This window comes from Gossypium arboreum, chromosome 10 (genome assembly GCF_025698485.1).
Source record: "Gossypium arboreum isolate Shixiya-1 chromosome 10, ASM2569848v2, whole genome shotgun sequence".
In the NCBI taxonomy this organism is placed as follows: Eukaryota; Viridiplantae; Streptophyta; class Magnoliopsida; order Malvales; family Malvaceae; genus Gossypium; species Gossypium arboreum.
In genome coordinates this window covers 115936728-115955619 of record NC_069079.1, presented here as the reverse complement: position 1 = coordinate 115955619, position 18892 = coordinate 115936728, and the positions used below count along the sequence as shown (strand labels likewise).

At 34.0% G+C, this 18892-nt stretch overlaps 2 non-coding genes across 2 annotated transcripts; one reads left to right on the top strand and one right to left on the bottom strand.

Annotated features, from left to right (window-relative positions):
• The first annotated feature begins 398 nt into the window (after positions 1 to 398).
• Positions 399 to 472, top strand: TRNAN-GUU (transfer RNA asparagine (anticodon GUU)). The gene has a single exon. It is a non-coding gene; the product is annotated as a tRNA-Asn (tRNA).
• Positions 473 to 14315: 13843 nt separating this feature from the next.
• LOC128283352 (small nucleolar RNA R71) lies at positions 14316 to 14422 on the bottom strand. The gene has a single exon (XR_008273694.1). It is a non-coding gene; the product is annotated as a small nucleolar RNA R71 (small nucleolar RNA).
• Between the last annotated feature and the right edge of the window lie 4470 nt (positions 14423 to 18892).

Genomic DNA, 18892 nt, shown 5'->3' with positions numbered 1-18892 from the left:
TAAATAATACCAAAAATGATTTTTTCCTAGCTTATTTTAAATTCTACTTGAAAGTGTTAGAATGTTTATAAAGCTCAAATTACTTTTAATTGACATATAATTGTAGCATTAGTTAAGTGACAATTAATCTAAAATGATAATCATAAATTAAATATTAAGATGAAATTAATATATGTAAAAATAATTTAGTAATATAATATAAAAATTTAAAAACATTGGTAGCAAACATATACTAATTATTGCAATAATATTGTTTACTATATATACAACTACTATTGTTATTAAATAATTTAAACTTACATGGTCTTTAACCGGCGTTGTTGAATTAAAGTGGTTGGACAGAATTATAAAACAAGAAGAGCGAAAAAATAGGTTACGCATGATAAAAACAGTAACCTGCTGGAATAGCTCAGTTGGTTAGAGCGTGTAGCTGTTAACCATAAGGTCGGAGGTTCAAGCCCTCCTTCTAGCGTTTCTCACATATTTTTATGGTTTAATTTGAAACCCAACTCGACCCAATATCAAAACTGACCCAACCCAGTACTAAAGGAAACAAAACATTAACAATATTTTACCAATAAAATACACACATCGGAATTTACGAAATTTAACAAATTTATTATTTTTCCAAAATTAGTAACATAATCAATTACCACCCATGCTACTGTGAATCATCTGTTCTTATTTTAATATTATATATTTTAAAAATTACAAAATTATCTTTTGATTTAAAAAATAATCTGTATTTCTCTTTTGCCATCAAACCTTCTCACTTTGAAGTTATATATATATAAATATATATATTAGTAACTGAGTTATTGTCATGAAAAAAAAAAGTTAGCACTGGGTAAGTTTTTTTTTTTTTTTTTTTAAGAATTAAAGTTCTTCAGACAACTAATAGTTTGTTTTTAACCCAATCCAAGTATGTACTTGATTTGTTAACTAAAACAAATATGCAAGATAGTAAATGTGTGCTCTCTCCAATTGCCTCACCGTAGCAATTGACTCTTTATGATGGGATCAATCTTATTAATGCTACATAGTATAGAAAAATGTTGAGAAAACTCCAGTTTTTGATATTCGCTCGATTTATTATTTCATATTTTGTAATAAAAGTTATCAATTTATGCATTCTCCTATAGAAAACTCACTAGAAAGCAGGCAAATGGATTATCTGATACTTGAAAAACACTACAGAGGAAGGCCCATGAATTATTTGTCACTCTAAAACATTCTTAGCATATATTTATATGAGGATTGGGCTAGGTGTAACACCCCAAACCCGACCTATCTGTTAGATCTAGGTATGAAGCGTCGCAATGGACTAGGTTCTCTTAACCTTAATTTCTTATGACCTAAACTGTTATAAAAACAGTCTGAAATAAAATGAATAATAATTCTTAGAATCAAGGCCTTAAAGCACTGAATACTTAATTTCTCAAATTTCTATCTCTAATTAGGTTGTTTGTTTACAATAAGACCCTATAAGTTTTTGACTTAAGGTTAACTATTTCAAAATCCAGACTCTAAAGACATCGTTTGGTCACACCATGATTTATCCTTATGTGAAGCCTCTAATGGAACCCCCTTTCCTATGTGTATGACTTTGATCCCACAGTGATCCCCGATCTCCACTCAATCTAGCTTGGTCCCTCCTCCGAGTCCTTGATCAACCTTGCAAATCCTGTGAACATCAACCACGCTGCTGTAAGTTCAAATGAACTTAGTAAGTTCCTTCACTAGGTCACAAATAAACAATTAAACCTTATCTCATGATGGAAACAAATGTAAACTAATTTAAACATAAATTTACTCTTTGCTCGTTCAAGGTGAATGTTCTTTATCAGGGTGGTGGACTCCACCTGATCCACCAAGCTACCCAGCTCACTATAAGACTTTTTTTTGGTTGATCCCTCTACTTGACTGTAGTCCCAATACCTCGCCCCATCAACAAGTCCTATCTTTCTCGTCTTTTCTTCCTTTCATATAGCCCACACACAGGGTGTTCAAAGACTTTTATGGTAACTTTCTTGATTCCTCACCCAAGGATCCTTGGGTCATACCTTCATTGGTGGACTTCCATGGTCAGACCAATCCTTGGTGGACTCCTTCATCCCATACCAAGTCCCAAAGGACTCATTGACATTTTCATATTGTGCTAACTTACAACAAACCTCACCCACTCTGACGAACCATATGGAAAACTTTACAAAATTTGAAAATAGGTATTGATACCCACTTCAGACACCAATACCATTGTCAACTTCGATGTTTCAAAACTCAAGGTAAAATTCACGAGAATCGATACTTGGAATAAGGTACCGATACCCCTGTTAAGAAGTATTAATACTATCTTGCCATTCTACCATTTTTAAAATTTTGGACACAAGTCAATTTGTATCGATACCTTTATAAAGTGTCAATCCTTAGGAATAAGTATTGATACTTTATATTGGTATCGATGCCAATTTGGCATTCTTTTGTTTTTAAAATCATGACAATTTGGTAAAGTATCGATACGTCAATTTATGGCATCAATACTTTTTTCCAGAAGGTCTCAAAAATACTACATTTTGGTACCTTTTCATGCTCAAACCAAATACCAATTCAAATGGTGTCATAGGCAAACCTAAAACTTACATAAGCTCAATCCAAAACATACCAAAAACAACAATTCACCATTCTTCATTAACAATTCTAACATGTCTTATTTTGCCATTTACATAACAATACTTAAACTTTTACCCAATAATTCATACCAAATGAATTATGTACATGACAATTTCATCTACCAACCAAAAATATAATTGGCCATTCACAAGTCAATCATTTCACATATAATTGAACATCAAATATGTACCTTTCTAAACATTTCAACCTATGTAATCATCAACCATTCAGCCAGGTGATACTACTCAATTACATTATCCAACTCAACCATTTCATTATCAATATGATCATTTATATGCTTCAATTATATCTAAACATATTACCAAAGTATACACTTTCATACACAACATATAACCATTCAAGTTAAACACTATTTAGGGTCCAAAATCATCATCGTTCAAGATAAACACACACATACACACACACACAACAACAACAACAACGCCTATATACATGCCAAATAACCGAGTCCAGAACGATTAAAAGACTACTGAATCGAAGGCTGGATAGTGTGAGCACTTGGGCGATCCCATCATCACGCTCTACAAAAGACAGCTAAAAGATAGGAAAACATAACAGAGTAAGCATTATGAATGCTTAGTAAGTTCATAGGCTTTAAAATAGTAAACTCACCTCAAATCACAATTAACAAAACGAATTAGATAACTACAACTTTCATGTTTTCATATTCAATAACAATATAGTGAGATCATCAAATACAAGTCTTATAGCATTTAAATTTGTACAATACAATTCAATTCAGTGCCATTCTATTAGGATTATCAAACATATACATCATTTACATTATTCCATTCACATATAGCTATTTCCAATTGTAAAACACATCATCATTCAACTATTTCTTATTAACCGATTAGCTTGATGAGCTATAATAAACAGGTATGGATACAAAGGTCTCTGTAGGCATCATATGTAATAAGAAAATACATTACTTCACCACACCGAAGTCTCCGTAAAGGCATAACTCTGTAATCCGGAACAAATGCAAGATTCTGGTATAATTAGTGAGTTTTTTTATACATCAGTATTCTATGTATCATTTCTTATACATATCCAGTATAATGTGCAAATGACCTTATTGGACTGCTAATCGTATCTTATACTTTCTTGCATTCACTCAGGCACATTCAATACATCAGATCAATTCTTTACAATTCAATCCATTTTCACCTTTTTGTACCAATTTGTATACAATTTAAAGTACATTCAAACAATATAAATTAATAATTCAGAAACATACACTACATTTACATATATAACTATACGATATGAACTTACCTGACCAAAAAGGTAATAAGTGCAATGTTAGGGACTAATCTGTAATTTTTCTTTTTTGTCAATTAACTTCTGGTTGATTCAAATCTTGATCTATACGGTTATTTATTTCAAATTATTAGTTTCAAGCACTTTATACCATCTTATTTCAAGCATATGAAAATTTAATTTTCATTTTACAAAAGTTCCCTAAATTTCACATTTTATTCAATTTAGCCCCTAAAACTGAAATTACTTTAACTTTCAAATTTGAGTTTCAGTTTTGAAATCGATATCAATTCCATCCTTCTACAACCCTATATTAAAAAAATTACAATAATTTCATTCTAATTTTGAAACATTCACACTTTAGTCCCTAAGTTGAGATATAATAATTTCCATTTTACAAATTAGTTATTTTTCATTTCTAACCTTAAAATCTTACAATTTAGTTCCAAAAGCTTCAAGATTCAACAATGGAAAGATTTAAAATCTTTAACAGTTTCAGAAATTGACACACGGGTTAGCAAAATGAAGCACCCGGGATCTCTAAAACATAAAATTTATGAAAAACGGGCTTGGATTAGCTTACCATGCGAGAATAAAAGCTTGGCTGAAAATTTTGGCTTCTAACCATGGAGGGACGATGAAGAAGAGAGGAAAAAGATGAAGAAAATGGCCAGTTACTTTTTGTTTTATGTTTTAATATCTTTTAATCAAATTTTAACATTAATATTAGCATATATTTAACTAATTAATAAGTACTAACCGTCCATATCTTTTGGATAAGTGGCTAATTTCCATTTAAAACCTTGATAAATCATTAGACAAACATTTTAACTAATAAAAATCTATAGAGATTAACTTTTACGACTTCTACGATTTAGACCTTATACCTTACTTAACTATCAATTCGAATAAATTTCTATACCAAAATTCAATATACTTATAAATTAAACTCGTAAATATTAAATAATAATATTTACAGACTTGATCATCAGAGAACGAGGTTTCAAAATCGCTGTTCCTAGTACCACTGAACAATAGGTTGTTACACTTGTGCTTAAGGAAAGGAAACAATCATGCGAGAAAAAATGACTAATAAGAACATCTTCTCCACCTACTAAAGAAAACCAAAAAGAAAATACTAGGTTGATCAACGGAATTGAAGCCAAAACATGGCTAAAAACCAAACTTTGCGATAACTTGCTAAGATATAATTGATCAACAACCACTCTACATTGCCTTTCCAATTATAGAGACACCGTTAAACTGAAATCAGGGTTGATCCATCAATTACCCACTTTTCATGGCTTACAAAATAATAATCCTCACAAGCATCTTAAGGAGTTTCACATCGTCTATTCGAGCATGAAATTGCAGAAAGTAATAGAGGATCAAACAAAACTTCACACTTCTCCTTTCTCTTTAGCCAATTTGACTAAAAAATGGTTATTTATTTACCTCATGGATTAATTACTAGTTGTGTTGGAATAACACATTTATTTCTTGACAAGTTTTTTTTTCAAGGGAGATGTGTGGTATCCGACAGAAGGGTAAATGTTTTAATTATTAGAGTGTTGGGAAATATGCTCATATTGTAGTAAACATGTAAGTGTTTTCTATGTATTTGAACAGTGGATAAATAAATAAAGTTAATTTAACAATTTACCTTCATATATTTTGTGTTTCTATCTTTCATATTTTGTATACATAGTGAAATTGTGACAAGAAAATATTAGCTTATTGATTGTCTAAGTTCAAGCTGATGATAAGTGGCACTCGAAGAACATTTACATTGCGAGAAATATAACTTACTTCAGTAGATAATCTAAACGAGTCTATAATCCTCTAAAAGAATCAAAGTGAACATTTGATTCAAATACATAGAAGAATTAGTATGTCGTCTACAATTTCAATTAGAGAGATGACTAGTCTTGGCTAGAGTAGTAATTGACTCCACATGTAGAGACATAAATTTAGTCATTAGAAGAATAATACATTAAACTGGACCCAATTTGAATTAGCTTTAAATTCAATTTTGAATTAGCTTTAAATTCAATTTTTAATTAATTCACTTGTGAAGTTCAAAGTTTAAATTACCTAAATCATGAGTTAGTCATTGACCATGCATATTAACTCATGTGCTTTGATATAAATTGAGACATATGCTCTAAAGATGATCGAGCCGATAGCTGGTATGTTGGGTAAATGACTTGTGTATGACATGACTTTACTAGCAACAATGGAATTCATAACTCGAAGGATATCCTCACATTGACATTGTGTGCATTGATAAATATGGAAGGCAGTCACGCGATGCTTGTTCTCGAAAGAGCAATTTATCATAGTCATTAGTTGAGAGAGATCATATTAATCATCAAGAAGACACAATAGTGATAATGAGATAAATAAGATTGTATTGACTGAATGAATTTAACTCAAAGGAATCAAGAATATCATATGAGGGTAACACACACATGGCGAGGTCATTGGACAAAATAGCTGGATGGATTGCTTTCGTAAAGAATATACAATAAGGAGTTTTCAATCATGGTACTTTTTGTGGACTGACTCCACAATTTAGTAAATTGCGAATTATTAGAACAATGCTTTTGGACATAATTGCAACTCCTCGAGCCTAATTGTATATGTCAGATTAGTCTCTCCGCTAGCTCAACAAAAGCTCAATCGAATTGCATTTGAATTAGAAGAAAATTTTATTACTTTGGAAATAATTTAATTGAGTCAATTTATTCGATATGGAATTAAATTAGGTGGTTGTGAGGATTTGTTCAACTAGAGAATTTGATTAAAGAATTTTCTTAAAAAATAATTTGGAAAATCTTAGTGATTTTTTGGAAAATTAATTTTGACCAAGTAAAATTAAATGAATCAAAATAATTAAAATAAATATGATATTTTGAAAATTATTTTTCAAATCTGACAATTGGCTCAATGGGAAATTGAACTTGAAAATTGGACCCGAGAAAAAAAATTAAACTAGAGAACCAAAAACCTGAGATTGAAACCCAAAACTAGTTGAATTGGGCCCTGTGTGTGAAACAGGGTTGATGGTCCAACCGTTGGTTGGATTGGACCTGTAGGGTAGTCACTAGCCCGGATCGAATAGACAACAGTCGAATCAGCCAAGCCTATTCAAGAGAAAAAATGACGGTTCGGGGTACCGGGGGAGTCGTGCCGGTAATGGTACCACTGGGCACAATGAATGTGACGACGGCGATGCGACGATCGACGAATTGTCAACAGCGGCGGTTTTTCTGAGGTAGAGCAATGGAAAAATTAGACTTCTAGTGGGACTCTACTGGTAATTTGATTTCAAATTAATTTTTCCAAAGATAATATTGTTTTAATAAATTTAATATTAAATTTAATTTAATATTTATCTAGATAATATTTTATTAATTTAATATTAATGTGATTAATTCTAATCCTAGTTGAACTATCTCTAAACTCTACTTATATAAAGAGTGCATTAATAATTATTCTCATACACTTGAATTCAAGAAAAGTTGTAGAGAGAAAATTCTTTGAAGAAATTATTTCAAAAAATTTCTAGAGATATTCTAATTATTTATAACCTAACCCTAGAAGTTTAGAGAAATTATGAAAATGCCCCAATGGTAATTTTGTGATTTTTTTATTCGAAGTGAGCACATACTTAGTAGACGTGAGCTTGAGGATAGCGGAGAAAATTACTCGATCGAAACGTTCATCCTAGACAAATCATAAAGTTATGATTTTGATTAAGTGTTTATTACTTTAGATAACACAACCAAGTTCTTATTTTTGGAAAAACAATTTAAAACTCTGATTTTTCCTTAGACATATTGTTCACTACGTTTTTCGAAGCCGACTTTCCAACAATTGGTATTAGAGCCAAGTTGTGCTCTATCTATAAGGATAAACTAGTAACCAAAAATAGATTTTTCTTCTTCTTAAATGATTTGATTACATAGAAAATGACATTATTTAGATCTTATGCATGCGTGGAGTTATATATGGGAATGGAAGCAATATTGTATATTTTTTATTTTTGTCAAGGTTGTGGTTATTAGGAATAGACCATGGACTTAGGGGCAAAGCCAGAACAAATTTTTAGGGGGGGCGAATAAAATTTTAATTTTTTATAGACTATATCTTTATAATTTTTAAAGGATTAAATCAAATTTTTATAATTTTAGGGGGTCGAAGTGAAATTTTACCTTTACTAATTTTAAATTTTTAAAAAAATTTCAGGGCCTATATAAAAATTTTACATTTTAGGGGAGGTCGGGGTCCCTACCAACCCTCCTAAATGCACCTCTACGTGGACTATCATCTCCACGTAGGACTTTTTTTTAATTCACAGAATTCTTGTGAGTCGGAAATGGACATAGGACTTAAATGTAATTTTTTCAAAAGAAGGCCATGACGAGAAGAAGATGGAGAGATGGCGGTTGAAGACCCAAGAAATACCTTATGGTGAAAAGCTATGTAATTTTGTTTTTCATTTATTTTCTAGAAATAAAACCATGGAAACCTTGACCGGCAATTCTATTTTAGTTATCCATCTCTTTATATATTTGTTCTATAATTGTTTATAGTATTTATATTATGTTATATTATATTATACTTGTGATATATATATGTATGAAATGATTAACAATTGGTCGATTAAAAAATAAGAAGTTTGGTAATGCAAAAATACATGTGTTGTATTGTTTCATTCACCTTTTTGGGTTATTTTATTGTTGTGAGAAGTGTGGTAATGAGAAGATGCATGTCTAGGATTGGCTTTGACAAAGAAAGACTTGATTTTTAAACGGTAAAATAAGTCTCACCTCCCTTTCTTAGACCCTACTTGGTGCACTATTCACATTCACTTTTTTAATCTTTCCCTTAAACGAAAAACTATGAAGAATCATATGTGAATATGATAAAATTGTTGTAGCATGCCATGCACATATTGGAAGCATGTCATATAGATTAGGTAAGAATGTCACTAGGACTATTGTATGATCATTCTTGAAATCTGGGATAAAAAACCTTGAATGTTTTTTTAAAAAATATTGAGTGGCAGAAGGTCCCTAAATAAGACATACGACCTCCATTCATGGTCCCTAAGTGATAGCATGATAATGTTTTGAGTCAGCTCCTACCCTGGCTGCACCTTAAGGTAAAATTTATCATGTGGGTTCACTGGATGAGATCTCTTTTTAAGGACAACTAGTCATGCATGAATTTCAGTGAGATTGTCCCAAGATGACTCACAAATGAAAGCATGTTCATGATGGGTGTTGAGTTAAAGGTTACACATTCAAGATCGTCTCTTATTAAATAGTTTCCCAAGAAACAATATTTAAGCTAGAGATAATGGCCAAACATTAATCAATCGTTGGTTCGTCTAATGTCTTGAGAATAAAAATTCATGAACTGATTGGATGTAATCCATGTTCTTGCTTTTTAATCATGGAACCCCAAGACGACATGATTGATGGATGTGAGAATGATTGTAACAACAAAAAAAATGTTTTAAAGGATGTTCATGATGGGTAAGTTTATTAAAATAAGTTACAATTTGATGTAATGAAGAACATACGGGCTGCCACGCAAGTTGTCGCACCAACATCGTTAAAAATTGATGTTTTAGCCATAATTTACATTAAAAACAGTGATTTGACTTTTTTTGAAAGGTTAATGGTAAACTTTAGATAATAAAAAAAGAATAAGGGTCAAATTAACAAAAGATGTAAATATTGATGGTTAAAATTGATATTATGCCTAATGATCGTGCCTCGACGTGCGTGTATCAAGGCAATGAATCAACACAATTATCTCTAAATATCTAATGGTACACTGCAAGTATGATAGATCGAGTTGTAATATTTATAGTGTTACAATGGAACACCCGAATATTTCAAGTATCGAACCAAAGAGAGTTCAAAGACAAAGAGATTCCGAAACAACAAACATATAAATAGGAAGTCTAGCTAACTACTCGTGAGGTATTATATTATGAAAACTTATAATCAAGGGTAAATTACATTAATCGGCTACCTAATGCTAAAAAGGACCAAATTATAAAACAATCAAAATTAGAAAATTAACAATTCAGTACACAAACAAGCAATTGGTTGACTTCCATTTGTTGATTAGTCTTTGGATTAAGGATCTAAAAGGTTAAACTTCCAATTGGCTCAATTTTACCTCTTTGGTTACCACTTTACCAAATTAGACAATTTAGTTTGGTTTAGCTCTCGACCTCACCAAACTAACTCGGGACAATCATATTGGTGCTCAATAGGATCTACTCTCGATCTTATCTATCTAAATTTTCACCTAAAGATGTAAATTCTAAGTTTTGAGGTTTATTCGATTTGGCCCAATTTTTATGATTTAATCCTTTACCAATAATTAATCAAACAACATTTTCATCAGCCAATCACCATAAATTTAGTTAACAACCCAACACATACTCAAATCATACATAAAAATAAGCACAAAAGTAGGGTTAAGAAAATCTTAGAAATTTCTTGATGGAAGCTTGAAGAAGATGATGACAGCAACAACAGAGATAGAAAACAAATAAAGTTTAGATTTTTTGGACTTTAGAGAGAAAATAAAACTGAAATATATTGAAAGATTTGGATGAAAATAAACATACAAAACAAAGTTAAAGTACCAAAGTGCAATATATACTAAAGCTATAGTAAAAACTAACTAAATTACCAACTAAAACTAACTAATCTCGGAAAAGCTATGAACTAAAACCCTAAAAAAATGAAGAATAAGTAACTACTAAGCTTAAAAGATGAAAGAAAAGGTGGCTCCCCTTAAGTTACCGGCCAAAAATGCCTTTCAATAGCTAAATACAATTCCAAATTTTAGACAAAAATGACCCTAAAAGTTGTATTTTGGCTTAGGTTGATGTTGGAAAAAAGACTACTCTTACAGCTATTTTCTCCTCTTCACGCACAGTGTCGCAACACCTTAGATAGTAGCAAACTCGTGGTTTTGAGGGGACTCAATGTCACGACATCCTACCCTTGGTGTCGTGACATCACTAGTGTTGGCTCTAATTTCTTCATTTCAACACCTCTAGGGATATCACAATTTTGGAGGCTCGATAACGCGATGTTGCCATGGTGTCGTGACATCCTACCTTCAGTGTCTCATCTCTCTTAACAGTAGGCTCCATGTTAATTTCACGTTGAAGTTTTGCATCATCAAGGAGAAAGGTCTTGATGTCATTACATCACTATTATTAACGTCGTGACACCCACTTTGAATGATGTTTTCTTTTAGGTTGGGCCATTGTTGTCTTCCTACACCAACTTAAAAACCTCATTAGGTCCCCATGGCACCATGTTGCCTATTTGGGTCTTAAAAATGAGCAAACTCAGCCAAAAATATTTATTAATGGTGAAAGCTAAAATTCAAAAAAAATCATAGAAAAGACACTTAATTTGCATGAGAATAAGCTCATCGAGTGTTTTGCTGAGCCTAATTTGACGTATCAAATCATGACAGTTCACCTAAATCAAAATGGAAGAAATGATAATTTTTCTGAGTAAAATGTCAATTATAATTTTTCTAAGTAAAATGTCAATTTGGTTGAAGTAAATGACATAATTATTGCAGTCATTTCTCGAGACAATATTGCGAATAATATAAAATAGTGAATGATAAACTCTAAGGCCATTAGATAGTTTTCGGTAATAGAAACGTCTTTGTATCCTACTTCCAAGTGGAAAAATGAGAAGAAACCATCCATCTTGAAACCATTCATAAGGATATCGAACTGAGTATTTTGATAGTGTTGAAATATTAATTTTTTTTCTTATGGATTGTTTTAAAGCAATGCTTGTGTAACACCCCATACCCAACACAATCGCCATGTTTGTGGGAAATGCCATATTCATCACTAGAGAAAGTACAATCTCATTTGCAATTCAATTCAAAAATTAATACATGCTATTAATTTCAATACATAATTACAACATGTTATATAATCATATTAGATATTAAACGAGCTTACGAAAGCTCTTTCGATAAAATGAGGTTGGCTGAGGACTAAAATCTAAAATTTTCAAAATTATCATGTAACCTCCCCAAACCGACCTAGATGTTATGGCCAATTTGTGAAGACAACATTAGCCAACTAAATGGCTAAGTTAACCTATAGACCTAAGAAAAGCTCTAATTCGACTCGTTTAAGAAAAAACTACGATTTGATCATTGAGTTAATTTGAAAATATAGATGATAAACTGCAATTTATACATATTTTTATCTCATGCTTATCACATTTATAGATGATTTCTCCTTAGATTTGGAGAATTGATGCTCCTAATTCTTTAATTTCATGTTTTATACTTAGGCGAGCATATGAGAGTAAAAAGAGCGAGAAATGAGCCGAAAACAGAGAAAATGGACCCACGTGGGAAATCAACATGGCCTAGACTTCCTCACACGGGCGTGGCACACGGCCGTGTCCATTTGGCAGGATCGAAGCATGACTTATATGGGTAGACTACACGTCTGTCTCTATTCAACAGCCTTGACCACGGGCTGGAGTAATCGCACACGGGCATGTCACAGGGGCGTGTTCCTGCCGAGCCCAAGTATAGTCATATTCTGAAAAGGCCACTTTTGAGGGATCTTAGACATTATAAAGCCTATTTAAACACCAGATGAGGCACTTAGAGGAGAAACGTGGAGTAGGAGGCAAGGAATTACTATAGGGAAGCCGATTGATCCATCTCGGAAGCCGGATTCATGGTCAAGACTGAAGATCTCCCTTCAATTTCCATTCAGGGGTTTTGGGTTTTGGGTTTTATTTATGTTTTGTTATCTTTATTCTTTTGGGATGTTTTCTTTCTTAGTTATGAACTAAACTCCCTAAATACCTAAGGGAAATAAAACCTAAGACAAATCTTGTTATTATTATCTGAATTGTATGATAAATATTTGACTTGTTCTTAATTATGTGTTCTAAATTCTTTTTTTAATATTCCAAAATATTGATTCAAGTTAATGCTCTTATTCAGAGGAGGAATAGACCCTGTTTAAGAGTAATTTTTTTGTAATTAAGCGGAATTGATTTCACGCCTAGAGATAGGGTGATAAGATTTTGCCGGATTAGGGTGAAACCTAATCAGGGGATCTATAGATCGAGTTAATGCAACACTAGGGTGTTAATTAGAAAGAGATTTCAATTAATCAACTTAGGGTTAGACGTTATTAGTCTCGAGAGAGATAATAATATAACTTAGAGATTTCTACGGATCAAGTCAAATGAATAAATCGTCTGATTCAGAGTCAAATAACAAGTGAAGTCTAGGTGGATTTTTCCTTGGGTATTGTCTTAATCAATAGAGTTCTCCCAAAAGCTTTTCCCAAATTTCTCTCTGTGCATCCTTAGTTTAGTTAATTAGTTGATATAAACAAACCCCTTAATTTTAGGCTAGATAATAAAAAGAAAGTAATTACTAGTATTCTTGGTTCCTTTGGGTTTGACAATCTGGTCTGGCTAAAGCTATACTACTGTTCGATAGGTACACTTGCCTTTATCATGATAATAGTTAGTTTCAAGAATGATTAATTATAAATTTTTAAAATCTATCGCGAATATCATGTATCAAGTTTTTGGCTCCGTTTCCGGGGAATTAGGATATTTGGAACACTCGATTTTTATTACTTTAGCCATTCTACTTTATTTGCAATTTAAATTTGTATTTTCTTTTCTAATTTTTCTTTTATTCGTTCTTGACAGGTTTTTATAGTGTATGACTAGAAGAAACCCGTCGGGACCATTACTGTTTGATAGTGAGATCGATCGCACAATTCGCAGAAACTGAAGAGAAATAAGGCGAAGCTTAAGATACACGGAGGAAGAGCAAGAGGACGATACTTCAACCACAACTGAGGAGATGGCTGAAAACCAGGAAAATCCGCTACCTCCTGCGATTGCCGCTGATCCAGTAAATCAAAATCCTGCTCGACGTACTATGTATGATTATGCTAAACCTTCTTTAATAGGAACTAAGTCAAGTATAGTTAGGCCTGCTGTTGCTGCAAATAATTTTGAACTGAAACCTAACACAATTCAAATGATACAACAATTTGTTCAGTTTGAAGGTTTGCAGGATGAGGATCCCAACGCTCACTTGGAAAATTTCTTAGAGTTTTGCGACACTTTTAAAATAAATGGCGTTTCTGATGATGCCATTCACCTTCAGTTGTTTCCCTTTTCATTGAGGAATAAGGTTAAACAATGGTTAACCCATTACCACGAGGGTCAATCACTACTTGGGAACAAATGACCGAAATTTTTTTACTAAAATATTTTCCATCGGCTAAAACAACCAAATTACGTAATGATATCTCCTTTTTTGTGCAGATGGATTTAAAAACACTCTACGATGCATGGGAGAGATACAAGGATCTATTGAGAAGGTGCCCTCACCATGGGTTACCACTCTGGCTATAGGTTTAAACGTTTCACAATGGCTTGAATCTTTTGACTCGACAGATGATCAACGTAGCTGCTGGGGAACTATCAATAATAGGACACCTGAGGATGCTTATGAATTTATAGAAGAGATGTCACTGAATAATTATCAGTGGCAAGTCATGAGGACAAAGCCAACAAAAACAGCCGGCATTTTTAACATTGATTCGGTCACCATGCTCTCTAATCAGGTAGAACTTTTGAGTAGAAAAATTGACGGTTTTCTTGGTTCTTCACGGGTTCACCCAGTAATGCAGTGCGAAGCAAGTGGAGGTGGATCAAGCAATTTAGAATACCCACCCTATGGCCACAACATGGAGAGCGAGCAGTTAAATTACATGGGTAATAATCCTATATCTCAAAATAATCCTTATAGTAACACTTACAATGCAGGTTGGAGGAACCACCCAAAATTTTCATGGGGAGGCCAAGGAAATTAGAGACCACCACTACCTCTAGGCTTCCAACAACCACCCTACCAACAAGAGAAAAAGCCGAACCTCGAGGAGATGCTAACAAAATTCATCTCGATGTTAAAAACTTATTTTTAGAATACCGAGACAACACTTAAGAATCAACAAGCATCGATCCAAGGGATCGAAACTCAAATAGGTTAGCTCGCTAAATTGATATCTGAACGACCATAAGGTAGCCTACCGAGTAACACTGAATCTAACCCAAGGGAGCAACTCAATGCAATTACCATTCAAGATGAGGAAGGGTTAGTTACACCTGAACCAGAACCGAGGCAAGGAACTGTGGTAAGTAAAGGTAAAGGTGAGGTGGACCACAATGACAAGAAACTGGTAAGTAAAGAGTACAAACCTCGTGTGCCATACCCCAATGCGATAAGGAAAGACCGCACAGACGATCAATTCGGTAAATTCCTTATATTATTAAAGAAGTTACATATTAACTTAGCGTTTATTGAAGCTCTTTCGCAGATGCCAAACGCAGTTAAATTCTTAAAGGAGCTTTTAACAAATAAGCGAAAGTTGGATGAGGCGTCGCATGTGGAGCTAAATGTAGTTTCCTCAACAATACTACAGAATAAGCTGGCCAACAAATTAAAAGATCCAGGGAGTTTTACGATTCCCTCTTTAATTGGTAGCCTAGATGTTAATAATGCTTTGGCTGATTTAGGGGCTAGTATCAATGTTATGCCTTACAAAATGTTTAAACAACTAGGTCTTGGGAAACCCAAACAAACTAGGATGAGTATTCAGTTAGCCGATAAAACAATCAGATTTCCTAGGGGGATTATTGAAGATGTACTCATTAAAATTGACAAATTTATATTCCCAGTTGATTTCGTTGTTCTAGACATAGAGGAGGATAGTAACGTTTTTTTAATTTTAGGGAGGCCCTTTTTAGCAACCGCTAAAACAATAATTAATGTTAGCACAAGTGAACTCACACTTCGTGTGGGAGACGAAACAATCACCCTTCAAGCTCGTAAAATGAGTAACATATCAAAACTTGAAGGTGGTTGTATAAATCGTTCTACTAAAACTAACCATGTGGTACAACCTACTTTGCAGGAAATAAGTTCGAAGAACCTACATGAGCCATGTTTGAGCAACAACAAAGGACCTCTCTATGAAGAACGAAGGCTACAAATCGAGGAACTAGATGAATGGTGGACACATAAACTGAGGACACACGATAAACGAAAACCACGCCATGATGATCTTAATGTCGCACCAAATAAACTTAAGGTTAGAGTGTAACGCCCCAATTTTCGGGACTTCTGTGAATTTTGGTGAATTTTAGAATTTTTGTGTTTTGACTGTTTGGCGTGGGTTTAATTATGTTAGTGGGCCTTTAGAAGGCCCAAGTTTAAGATTAAGTCTAGGGTTTAATTAATTTTGATCCATAAGGGAAAAAGGGGGTTCTGGTTAACTAGGGTCTTAAATATTATTTGGGTAAAATAAGACGTAAGGAAGCAAGTGGCAAAGTGGCATGTGGCGCCACTAGGAAGGCTATAAAAGTGGCGTGTAGAAGTGTAGGAAGAGCCCAAGTTCGAGCCGCAGGACAAGCAAATAAGGTGTTTATTTTTTGTGCACAAAAAGGGGAGGTGATGGAACTCAAGGGGGAACTCTGTTAGGGAGAGTTTAAGATGAAAAGGGGATTGAGTAAGGATAAAGATAAGGGAGGAAATCTAGGAGCTGATCAAGGAGCAAGAGGTGGCCTGCCAAGGGACTTTGGCATGGGAAATTCGGCTAGGTATTATAGCAGTGGGAATTTCGGCATTTGGGTGTGTTGTGCCGATTCTCTGACCATCCTTCTTTCTCCTCTTTTCTTTATTTTTCTCTCCACCTACCTTCTCCTCTTCTTTCTCTATAGCCGAATTCTTCTACCACTTTACTCTTTACCACTTCCTTATTCTTTTTATTTTTAAGCCTTACAACCGAATATCACAAAATCCGAAAACCCGAAGGTTCATATTATCTGTGCCGAATTCTCCTAGCAAACCTATTGATTTCTTTTCCTCTTTCTTCATCCTTTGTGATCAACTCTTTCTTTCTCTGAGCCCCAAACCTTTGTCAACAAAACCACTACAAAAACCCTCATCTCTTCTTTACTGTACTAAAAGCCGAAAAACCCCATATTTTAGGGGCATAGCTGAATTCTTAGATCATTAAAGGATCGACTTCTGCTAGGATTTGAGGGTTAGATCTACATCGGATCAAATAAGAGCTTAAGGGAAATCGTTGGCTGAAGAAACTGGTGGTAAGTTTTCGAATCTATTCTTTATTTCGGGATTTAGAAAAGTCGAAATCCCTAAAGGCTTAGGGAGGATGTCGATTGGGCTTTAAGGCTCTAAGGGATTGTGACAATTGTTTATTATGATGGTAGTACGATTCAAAGGCTACTGATCAGAGGCTTAGACAAGGGGAAACGACTGAATCTAAACACAATCGCTAGTTTCGGCAAAGGTAGGTTCGCTAGTGCCAAAGTGCTTTGGGCCGAATGTGGTAAGGGGTTAGTTATAGTTCGTTTTAGTAGTTGGATTAACGTGTTAGTAATCTATTTGTAGACAGTTCGTGTGTGGATCTCGTCAGCATATTGTCACAAATCAGGTGTGTAACTGACACCCTCTCATAGACTAGATCAGCAAAAGTCAAAAAGCCGAAAAGCAGAAATGCCGAAAAGCCGGTATTTTGGGGGCTTGCGAGTGTGCGAATGCTTGTAAGAAAGACTGATTAATGTATTTGGTAAATTCAAGTGTTAAGACTGTAGAATGCGATATTTTGTGCATTATGACGTTTTGGGCTTAATGGGCCTAAACTGGGCTAATGGGCCCACAAGCCCACTTTGGTTAAAAGACGATGTAAGTGTTTCTGAATACTTGGTGAACGCTAAAATGAGCATGAAACCCTAGCCATAGGTAATAATTACTAAAATACCCTTATACATGCAAAATTACCATTATACCCCTAGATGTAAATTAACCATTATACCCTTAGGGTTATTTTTGACTAAAAAGCATGATGACCTGATTCTGTATGATGTATGCCATGATTGTGTATTTGTTGCATGGGGACATCGGTTATATTATGGAGGAAGCGTCCTGGTGGCATAGTCACAAATTATCTGATCTGGTGGCTCTGCCACATATATCTGTTCTGGTGGCTCTGCCACGATTATCTGTATCTGGTGACTCTGTCACATTATCTGTTCTGGCAGCCATGCTGCATATTTCTAAGGCGTGTAGCGGTTGGGTGGGTCGAGTAGTCTCCCCACATGGTGAAAGGTTGGTAAGGGGGTGTATGTGGTTGGTTATGGGTTGGGTTCTGCATATACATGAAATATCGATCCGATTCATTATGGGCCTACGGGCTTAATTCAGATTCGCTCGGGCTAAGGCCAATTTATTCTGTTTTGTGGTTTGAGTTGATATGGGCTATGGTTGGGTTCATTTTACACACTGAGTTTCCCCAAACTCATCCCTCTTTTCATCCATGCAGTAATCCCCAACCATAGTGGGCTTGGAGTCGTGAGGATTCTTGAGGGCCACGTGAGTCTGCAAATTTGGTTTCTTTCGATGAACTGGACGCCCTTTTATTTTCATTTATGGTTTTGGGTTTTCAAATGTAATAAGGCCGCTCAATTATTTTATGGTTTTGATTTATATTTTATTATGATGAACTTAATTTACATTAACTATCAAAATGGGCTAGATCTAGGGTTCGTTTTCAAAAACATAAATTGATTTCAAAGTAACACGATCTCAAACAAGGCTTCTATTATGATAACATTTTCCAAAATTAAATATGTTTTATTTTAAAATGAACATAATTACAATGGTAACCTAAAGAAATACACGATGTTAGAGTGTGGCAATGGTGGTGTGCATGTCTAGGATTGGATCCGAAAGAGCTTGGTACTTAAGCAGTCTGATGGACTCACCTCCTCTTTTCCAGTTTCTT